This window comes from Euprymna scolopes, unplaced genomic scaffold (assembly GCF_053919585.1).
Source record: "Euprymna scolopes isolate OS-2025 unplaced genomic scaffold, ASM5391958v1 sca1, whole genome shotgun sequence".
Taxonomy (NCBI): domain Eukaryota; kingdom Metazoa; phylum Mollusca; class Cephalopoda; order Sepiida; family Sepiolidae; genus Euprymna; species Euprymna scolopes.
In genome coordinates, this window is record NW_027633102.1 from 1,313,659 (window position 1) to 1,323,658 (window position 10,000).

Here is a 10,000-nt window from a genome sequence, read left to right on the forward strand (position 1 = left end):
CCGAAAGCGCACCGGACGCCGCCCGAGCCGCGGCGCTCTACAGGTACCTTTTCCGTATCTCCCGGACGAGCCGATTCCACGGACATGGTCCTTTACGAAGAAGAGAGAACTCTTCCCGGGGCTCCCGGCGACGTCTCCGGGCTCGCTTGCGTCACCGCGGTTTCGCCCGGGAAGCGACGGGCGCCGCCGACATCGCTGCCGACAGCGTCGCCACCCCCGGGCCCTCTCCGAGTCCGGGTTCGGGAATATTAACCCGATTCCCTTTCGACGGGAGGCCGGCCGCTTTTTTTTGTTTGGGCTTTGATTCGATTCGATTCGATTCGCTTTCCTTTCACTTTCATAACGGATCCGGCGCCTTTCGGAAGACTTTCGCCCGCGTCTTAGGACCGACTGACCCGTGCTCGACCGCCGTTGGCACGGAACCCTTCTCCACTTCGGTCTTCGAAGGTCTCGTTCGAATATTTGCTACTACCACCGAGATCTGCACCCGCGGTCGGCTCCACCCGGGCTCGCGCCCTAGGCTTCCGTGCTCGCCGCGGCGCCCTCCTACTCGTCGCGGCATCGTTTCGGCGCGAAAGTTCATCGCTCCTCGCCGCGACGGTCCGGCATCGGTCCGTCGCTCCAGCGCCATCCATTTTCGGGGCCGGTCGATTCGGCAGGTGAGTTGTTACACACTCCTTAGCGGATTCCGACTTCCGTGGCCACCGTCCTGCTGTCTATATCGACCGACACCCTTTCGGGGATCTCATGGGCGTCGCGTTAGGCACCTTAGCCGGACGTTTGGTTCATCCCACAGCGCCAGTTCTGCTTACCAAAAGTGGCCCACTTGGCACTCGCATTCGAGGTGACCAACCGCCCAGCGAAGCGTGCTGGCGGCGGCGGCCGGATGGGTCGGCTCCGTCGTTCGGGAGAGTCGGCCCGTTCCACCCGTTCCGAGTTCGAGAGTAGGTCGAGGCCGTGAACGGCCCCGGGGCCTCCAATCGTTCGCTTTACCGGATGGAATTGCGACGATCGAGCGCCAGCTATCCTGAGGGAAACTTCGGAGGGAACCAGCTACTAGACGGCTCGATTGGTCTTTCGCCCCTACACCCGGTTCCGACGATCGATTTGCACGTCAGAGGCGCTTCGGACTTCCACCAGAGTTTCCTCTGGCTTCATCCCGACCGGGCGTGGATCGCCATCTTTCGGGTCCCTGGTCGCTCGCTACGCCAGAGTCGGCCGAGTCGTACTCGGAAAAAGGGGAAACCGACCCGGGGGTGATGCGCCCGCGCGCAGCGCCTAAACTCGACGACAAAATAGGACTAGTTCAAGCCGCGGGATCTCACCGATGGGCGGAAGGAGGATATGGAAGCTGGCGCCCGGCAATTCCCCTTTTTGGAAGATGCGCGGTCCCCTCTCGGGGAGGAGGGAAAAACAACCGCACGTCAGCCACGAGCCTTCCCTCTCCTATCTCTCTCGGAAGAGAGAAAAAAGGAAAAGTTGCGGGCACCGCAGCAGCGACGGCGGAAGGCCGAAAACGCCGCGCCGGCGGGATCGGGCACGGCTCGGAGGCGGGTGAGGCGAGGAGAAGACGACGGCACGAGACCGACGACACCCCCCGACGACCCCCGGACGACTTGCCACGACACCTCTCCCGATCGACGCCCTCCTACACGCTCTCTCGCTTTCGCTTCGCCTTCGGGTTAGTCAGAGGTGGCCCCTACGACTCGCGAACGGCCAGGACTCCTCGGTCCGTGTTTCAAGACGGGTCGGGTGGGTTGCCGATGCACGTCGCTGACCCGGGGTGGCGGGCGGCTCGAGTAAAAAAGCGTCGCCGAGCGACCTCTCCGGAAACGGAAAACGGGCGCGGGCGGGGTTGCCCCCGACAAGAACCCGAAACGTCGGCGAGGTGCGTGACGGCGAGGCCGCGCCAGTCCTATCCCGCCTCTCATCGCGCACGCGCCCGAGACGGTGGGGGCGCCTAAGGAGCGACACACAGAGTGCGTCGCCCGCACGCGACTTCCGGCGGGATCAAAACGGACCGGCTCGCCACGTGTAACGGATCGTGTCAGATTTTCCTCCGTTCCCGGCAGAAAGGGGCAGTTACGTTCGCGGGCCCGACGGCCGGTGGCCCCCGACTTCACAAGGTGGGAAGACGGGGGTTTTCAGGGTGATGAAACGCCTGCCGCCTACGGAAAAAACCCGCGTGTTCGACCTGCACGCCGGGAACGGGTCGCGACGACGGACCGGAGGGGAAGTGCGTCCGGTGCCGGCCGCGCGGAGGTCGCGCCGAAGCGCCCGCGCCATGATTACGCCGAGCGATGAGAAGGGACGGGTGCAGCGGAGTCGCGCGCGGAGGGAGCAGGAGGAAAGAAGAAGCGGCGGCGACGGATGCGGCGGGTTAGGGCCCGGCGGCAGCAGCGATCGAGAGGACGAGTCCCCTCCGTCGCAGCCAACCGACGCAGCCACCTACCGACGCCGCGGTCGTCACCACGTTTCCCTTCCCGCTATCCACGCGGCCCGTCTCCTTCGTCGGCGACGCGGGCACAAAAGCTGGCCCGCGGAGAACGAGTTCCCCGCGGACACGACGAACGACGACCTGTGCCGCGACGGCCTCTCTTTCAAGAACACACATCGAGTTTTGGGCTCGAGCCTAGGCAGCACCGGACTGAGTCCCCCCGCGATCGCGGTGAGCGGTCCCACCCGTTTACCCCTGGGCGGTTTCACGTTCTCTTGAACTCTCTCTCCAAAGTTCTTTTCAACTTTCCCTCACGGTACTTGTCGACTATCGGACTCGTCCCGGTATTTAGCCTTGGATGGAGCTTACCACCCGATTTGGGCTGCGTTCCCAAGCAACCCGACTCTCGGATCGAAGGCCGTCGCTCGCCGTCCGCACCGAATGGGCCTGGCACCCGCCGCGGGCGGCCCCGATCGAGGGAAACTCCGAACTATGCGAGACGAAAACGAACGGCTGCCTTCGACCCATGCGCCACACGTCCCGAAGCCTTTAACTTGCGACGGGATTCGGCGTTGGGCCTCTCCCGGTTCACTCGCCGTTACTAAGGGAAATCCCGGTTGGTTTTCTTTTCCTCCGCTTAGCGATATGCTTAAGTTCAGCGGGTCGTCTCGTCCGAGCCGAGGGCGGCGGTTTTTAGTAGAGTGTGGTGTTTGGAGGAGAGGAATCTCGATCGGTACCCTCCGTGTGACGACGGCTGGCCGATATAGCGCCCGTCCGACCGAAAATGAAGAAGCCAACAATTAAAAAAAAGCGTGGGTCCTCCCCATCCGACGTTGCCTACGACGCGGCCACCTTTTTACGGTGCGACGGCCGTGCTCGTCGCGCTGCTCGAGGCGTCGCTGAGAGACACCTTCATGAGGCAGAGAGCGAGACGAGCAGGCGGCGCTTACGTCGGCAGTCGGTTAGGTCGGTGCTTTTTTTTTTGTTTTGTTCTCCCTTCGGCTGCTTTCGGACAGACTCCTCCTGCTCCTCCTCCACAGTGTTTCTTCACGCGGTCGAAAAGGGAAAAGACTCCGCGGTCTGCCAGCGGGAGACGAAGGAGGAGGCCGGAGAGGGTTTTAAAAAAAAAAAAGACATTGAAAGGAGTCAATTCTTTTTTTTATTTTTCTTCCCCCTCGTCCACTCGCTCCTGCGACGTCCCGGTACCACCGTGCCGAGGACCGGGCGGGCACGGGGACGGCAAGATGTCGTTTCGTTAACGGAGAAAAGACATGTAACGTTCCGCCTCTCGACCGGACGTGGCCCCGAGACAAGGGATCTCGGGGCCGCAATGTGCGTTCGAGGTGTCGATGTTCACTGAGTCCTGCAATTTCGCATCAGTTTCTCGCGGCTGGCCGCGCTCTTCATCGACGGACGAGCCGAGTGATCCCCCGTCCAGGGTTCAGCACTTGGGTTTTTTATATTAGTTTTTGTTTATATAGATTTAGTAGTGTGCGAGGAGGTCTGTGCGAGGAGGCGTGACGGCATTGCAATGTCGCGAGTAGTTTGTTTTTAGCTAGCGGCGGTGGCACAGCGGCTGCAAAAAAAACAAAAAACGATAAAGCGGCGACAAGGCAAAGAAGAAGCGGCCATCACTTGCGGTGGGCGAAAAAACAAACAGGTGGTAAGACGCGGAAGCAAGCAAGAAGAGCTGGGGCTTTAAAAACCTCCGCGTCACCACAAATCTATCTCTCGCTCCGCCTTTTATAGGTTTGTTTGCGCGCATTCGAGGCGTTGGACGCCGACAGACAGAGGAGGTAGGCCGGAAAACAACAAACCAGTCTCGAACGGGAAAACGGTAATGATCCTTCCGCAGGTTCACCTACGGAAACCTTGTTACGACTTTTACTTCCTCTAAACGATCGGGTTCGGTCGTCTTCTCCAGGCATCGAACGCCGAGGCGTAGATGCACGAGTGTCGTGACGGACACGTCGCGCACTGCCCGGCGGCGTCGTCGGCCAGATCCGAGGACCTCACCGGACCGTTCGATCGGTAGTAGCGACGGGCGGTGGTACAAAGGGCAGGGACGTGATCGACGCGGGCTTGTTGACCCGCGCCTACCGGGAATTCCTCGTTCACGGGGTTGGTTACAGGCCCCGATCCCTATCACGGGAGGTGGTTCAGAGGTTTTCCCAACCCTCTCGGGCCGGGGCGAAGTCCCCGCTGATACCTCCAGTGTAGCCGCGCGTGCGGCCCCGGACATCTAAGGGCATCACAGACCTGTTATCGCTCCGCCTCGTGTGGCTTTCTGCCACCCGTCCCTCTAAGAAGTGCGTGAGAAAACCGACCCGGACCCGAGCGCCACGGAGGACGCCGAGCCCGCCGTAAAAATCACTGACATCGGCGCACTAGTTAGCAGGCCGGAGTCTCGTTCGTTATCGGAATCAACCAGACGGATCGCTCCACCAACTAAGAACGGCCATGCACCACCACCCACCGAATCGAGAAAGAGCTATCGATCTGTCAATCCTACCGGTGTCCGGACCGGGTGAGTTTTTCCGTGTTGAGTCAAATTAAGCCCGCAGGCTCCACTCCTGGTGGTGCCCTTCCGTCAATTCCTTTTAAGTTTCAGCTTTGCAACCATACTCCCCCCGGAACCGAACTCTGGTTTCCCGCAGGCTACCCGCCGGGTCATGGAAGCGAACGCCGGCGGATCGCCGGTCGGCATCGTTTACGGTCGGAACTACGACGGTATCTGATCGTCTTCGAACCTCCGGACTTTCGCTCTTGATCGAGGAAAACGTGCTTGCCACACGCCATCGCTGCAGTTCGTCTTGCGACGATCCAAGAATTTCACCTCTAACGTCGCAATACGAGTGGCCCCGACCGCTCCCTTCGATCATTGCCTCGCCGTAGACGGAGACCGACAGACGTAGACGAGGCCCTCTTCCATCATTCCATGCTTATCGTATGCAAGCTTGAACAGCCCGCTCTGAGCACTCTAATTTTTTCAAAGTGAACGTACCGGCCGCCGCGGACACTCGGTTAAGAGCACCCTTGGAGGAGAAACCGCCGACCGCAACACGCGCGCAGACAAGACACGAAGCAGGGACTCGGAGCGACCGGGGGTTCAAAAAAAAGAGAACGCGCGGAAAGGGAGAGGAGAGAAGCGCGGGGGTCAGAGTGCGGGGATGCGAATGAACACACCCAAACACACACACGTAGCACCCCCCGTTAGACTACTCCCGGAACCGAACCGACGACCACTTTTTTTTTTTTTTCCCGGATCCCGATCACGACCTCCTCGTCCACCTCGCCGGCAGGACCGCGTGGGCGGGTATGCTAGCGGTTGACACCGGCGGAAAGGGCCGGGAATGCGAACGGACGACCAAAGTCAACGACGGACGATGGCGCCGCCGCCCCGGGGCCGCTTGCGCGACCACGAACCCGAGTTCGGACTACGAGCTTTTAACCGCAACAACTTTAATATACGCTACCGGAGCTGGAATTACCGCGGCTGCTGGCACCAGACTTGCCCTCCGGTTGGTCCTCGTTAACGGATTTGAAGTGTACTCATTCCGATCGCGGGGCCTCGACAGAGTCCCGCGTCGTTATTTTTCGTCACTACCTCCCCGTGCCGGGAGTGGGTAATTTGCGCGCCTGCTGCCTTCCTTGATGTGGTAGCCGTTTCGCATGCTCCCTCTCCGGAATCGAACCCCGATTCCCCGTTACCCGTAGTAACCACGGTAGGCACTTAACCGACCGTCGACAGTTGATAGGGCGGACCCTCGAGAGACCCGTCGCCGGGCGTGAAAGCTCGTGCGATCGACCAGTGAGTTATCCAGAGTCACCAAAGCGGAGCGCGCCGCCCTATGAGCCCCGCCACCGAACGGACCCGCGAGCGGGAACGCCGACGACGGGAGGACGGAATGACGCGCATCGGTCTCAGTCTAATATGTAGCGCCGCGACCCGGAACGGCCGACGCGGGTGCCAGCGCGCGAGGCGTGGCGACGGCGGCGCGCCGACCGATCGCGGCCTGTGTCACATGTATTAGCTCTAGAATTGCCACAGTTATCCATCGCCTCCGAGGAGGAATACGGTCCCGAGGATTAGGTCCGGTTCCTGAGCCATTCGCGGTTTCGCCCGTTCTAATGCGTGGCGTGAACTTACTTGCATGGCTTAAGCTTTGAGACAAGCATATGACTACTGGCAGGATCAACCAGGTATCGTTGGAATTTGGGACTTTGTTTCGACAGAACGACAGACCGACCGACCGACCGACCGACATAAGACAGACAACTACAACGACGGGCACGTGTTTATTTATTTTTCGAGGGGGTTCGCCGTCAGTAGAAGCGCGCTGCCCGCGCTGATGGCCTCTTTTTTGTTTCTCCCCTGACTTGGACCGAGACCGAGACTCAAAGAACGGAAAGCGACCAACGTCGACAACAACAACGACAACGGCACCCTTGACAGCGATACATACGACAAACGACAAGCAGCACGACGGCAGTGCACACGGACATCGAGGGTCAAGGTGCAGACTGAACTCGCCGAGGTCGTCGTCATCGTGGTCGCCATCGATTCCGTCTCGTCGTCGTCGTCGTCAACGTCCACGTCACAGCCGGCCGAGAAGAGAGAACAGACGACAGCGTCGACAACAACAACATCGACAACGGCACCCTTGACAGCGATACATACGACAAACGACAAACAGCACGACGGCAGTGCACACGGACATCGGAGGTCAAGGTGCAGACTGGAATCGTCGAGGTCGTCGTCATCGTGGTCGCCATCGATGCCGTCTCGTCGTCGTCGTCGTCGTCTTCGTCGTCGTCGTCGTCGTCATCAACGTACCAACCGACCGAGACGAGAGAGCAAGCAACAACGTCGACAACAACAACGACAACGGCACCCTTGACAGCGATACATACGACAAACGACAAACAGCACGACGGCAGTGCACACGGACATCGGAGGTCAAGGTGCAGACTGAACTCGTCGAGGTCGTCGTCATCGTGGTCGCCATCGATGCCGTCTCGTCGTCGTCGTCGTCTCCGTCGTCGTCGTCGTCGTCGCCAACGTCAACGTCAACATCACAGCCGTCATCGGGGAGGAGCTGGACCAGGGCAGCGGCGGCGTAAATTTTCCCGTCACCTTCGTCGTCGCCTTCGTCGACCGACCGACCGACCGGCGTCGTGTTCGTGCTCGGAAAACCGAGGAGAGACAACGTGCACATGGCGCGTTCTCGCAAGCGGCTCCTCGGTCCGATTTTTTTGGGCGGCTTTTTCGAGCTTTTTTTTTTTTCTCACCCTTTCGTCCGTGCGACGGCGAACGTTAGGGGAAAAAAAAAAAAAAAAAAACGACAACAACGCGGCGGACCGGGCGAACAACATCGTCGACACACACGACATTGACGACCGGTCCCCCTTTTCACAATCGCATCGAGATAAAAACGAACGAGTCCGATTCGAGCACCGAGTCGCGAGCGGGAGGACTGTCGGTGCAAGTATCGATCACTGACGTGAGCGCTTCGCCGGACAGAGGATGGCTCATCCGGCAGCCGTGCAAATCGACGGTATGGGAAGAACGAACAAGAAGAGCAACGACTTGATCGGCGGCTTGGGAACTGCGGACGGTGAAAACGGGTTAATCGACTGCGACCACGACTGCTCGATCGATCTTCTTTGGCGCTAACAAAGGTGGAGGTGGCGCAAGAAGGGACTAGCGCTATCACCGTCCACGTATCAGAAGATGCGGCGGCAGACGTCGACGCTTATGCGTTGTCGGACGAGAAGTCGCTGCAGCACGTGTACCGCGAGCGGGACGTCCAAGGTTTTGCCAGACGGAAAGAAATCGGGTGTCAGCGAACGTTCACACGGCTGTGAGATCGGACGCTGACAGGAGTAGGAGGCGGCAGGCAGGCGGCGGTTACGGCGGCGGCGCCTGCTGCTGCTCATCCTCCTGTTTGCTGCGGCGACTTCCAGGACGGGAGAGCATCGAACAACGTACGTATGGTTACAAGGGGATCAGGATCTACATAGTGCATCCCCCGCGGCTATTTTTGTTTGTTTGTTCGCTCGTTCGTTAATTCGTTCGTTCGTTCGTTCGTTCGTTACAATGTACGTTTTTCCGTTCGACGGCGGCAGAGAGCGGCGGCGTTTCTCCCTAATCCGGAGGATTTATCGGTCGCACAGCGATGGGTCGTTCGGCCGATCATCGAAAGATTCGCAGGTAGTGGTTGAATGGCAGAACGGCAGCAACAACAGCGGCGGCTGAGAGCGGCGAACGCTGAGGCGGAAGCAGAAGCTGCAGCAAACGTATCGGCTAAACATGGTGGACATAGATATGGCTGACGACGCGGGTACCACGACGACTATGGAACCAGGAAAAGGAGCCGTTAGTTGTTCCAACATATCGTTCGACACGTCGAGCAGCCCTAGGTCCACGGAGAAGCACACACACGTACCACGTATTATAACCTAACGACGATGAGCGGGCGCACGGTTGGCAGGAACGAAGGCGGCGGATCAAAACAAGTTGGAGCGCGGCGACAGCGATAACGGTGACAGCCCTAGGCGGCGGAGATGCCACTTTCTGACGCCTTTGCGACAAGCCCGTAGAGACGTTCCGGACCACCACGAGGCAAAGAGTCGCTGCTCCGACGAACCGACACACCAAAGTGTGCTTCCTACCGAACATGTTTTATAAAACTTTCAAACTGGAAAACCCCAGAAATGGTGTTGGTATTCGTCCAGACCCACCTCCGACACCTGAAAATGGTGGTCAAAAAAAACGTCGATTATACGAAGCGACATTTCTGGTCGGCGATTTTCCAGTTTTACGCCTACTGCCACATGGGGATGTCGGTAGGCGTCGCAAAGTGCCTTCTCGACGCCTAGGCACACCAGGACTTTGTCATTTTTTTCCCCCTCGACATTCCTGGTCCGGTCTATTCCGATTTTACACCTACCGCCATGTGGGGGTGGCAGTAGGCGTCGAAAAGTGCCTTCTCGACCGCTAGCGACACCACTACTTTATCGAGCTCTGGAGGCCCGCACACCGACCCGGGGGCCGCGGAGTCGACCCCGGGGGCCTCCTGGCGTCGCCGCCGCTCACTTGGACGCCTTCCGCAACCTGTGGTCCCGCTCGGGGCCGCCGGGAGCCTCGCCGACCTGACCGGTGTCGGTAGGCGTCTGGAAGCGCCCGGCCGACCTGGACGAGGTCCCCCTGGCCCCCGGGGGACACCCCTTAGTTGGATGGGGGTGCTGTCCCGGGCACACATGCAACCCGCGGCCGCCTACCGACAGCCCCCTTCGCTCGATCGCTACTCCTTTCCAACATATGTCGGAGAAGCCGGGCGGTTGTGAAACCCCAGAAATGGTGTTGGTATTCGTCCAGACCCACCTCCGACACCTGAAAATGGTGGTCAAAAAAAACGTCGATTATACGAAGCGACATTTCTGGTCGGCGATTTTCCAGTTTTGCGCCTACCGCCATGTGGGGGTGGCAGTAGGCGTCGAAAAGTGCCTTCTCGACCGCTAGCGACACCACTACTTTATCGAGCTCTGGAGGCCCGCACA

At 59.6% G+C, this 10,000-nt stretch overlaps 2 non-coding genes and 1 pseudogene across 2 annotated transcripts in view; all 3 read right to left on the bottom strand.

The window, feature by feature from the left end:
• The window catches only part of LOC145273249 (large subunit ribosomal RNA), a 5,719-nt gene extending 2,596 nt beyond the window's left edge, over positions 1 to 3,123 (bottom strand). Inside the window, exon 1 of the ribosomal RNA XR_013866274.1 lies at positions 1 to 3,123. This exon is cut by the window's left edge and continues 2,596 nt beyond it. This is a non-coding gene — a ribosomal RNA (large subunit ribosomal RNA).
• Positions 3,124 to 3,719: 596 nt separating this feature from the next.
• On the bottom strand, positions 3,720 to 3,879 carry LOC145273387 (5.8S ribosomal RNA). Its single transcript, XR_013866380.1, has one exon. It is a non-coding gene; the product is annotated as a 5.8S ribosomal RNA (ribosomal RNA).
• Positions 3,880 to 4,275: 396 nt separating this feature from the next.
• On the bottom strand, positions 4,276 to 6,643 carry LOC145273563 (small subunit ribosomal RNA; annotated as a pseudogene).
• Between the last annotated feature and the right edge of the window lie 3,357 nt (positions 6,644 to 10,000).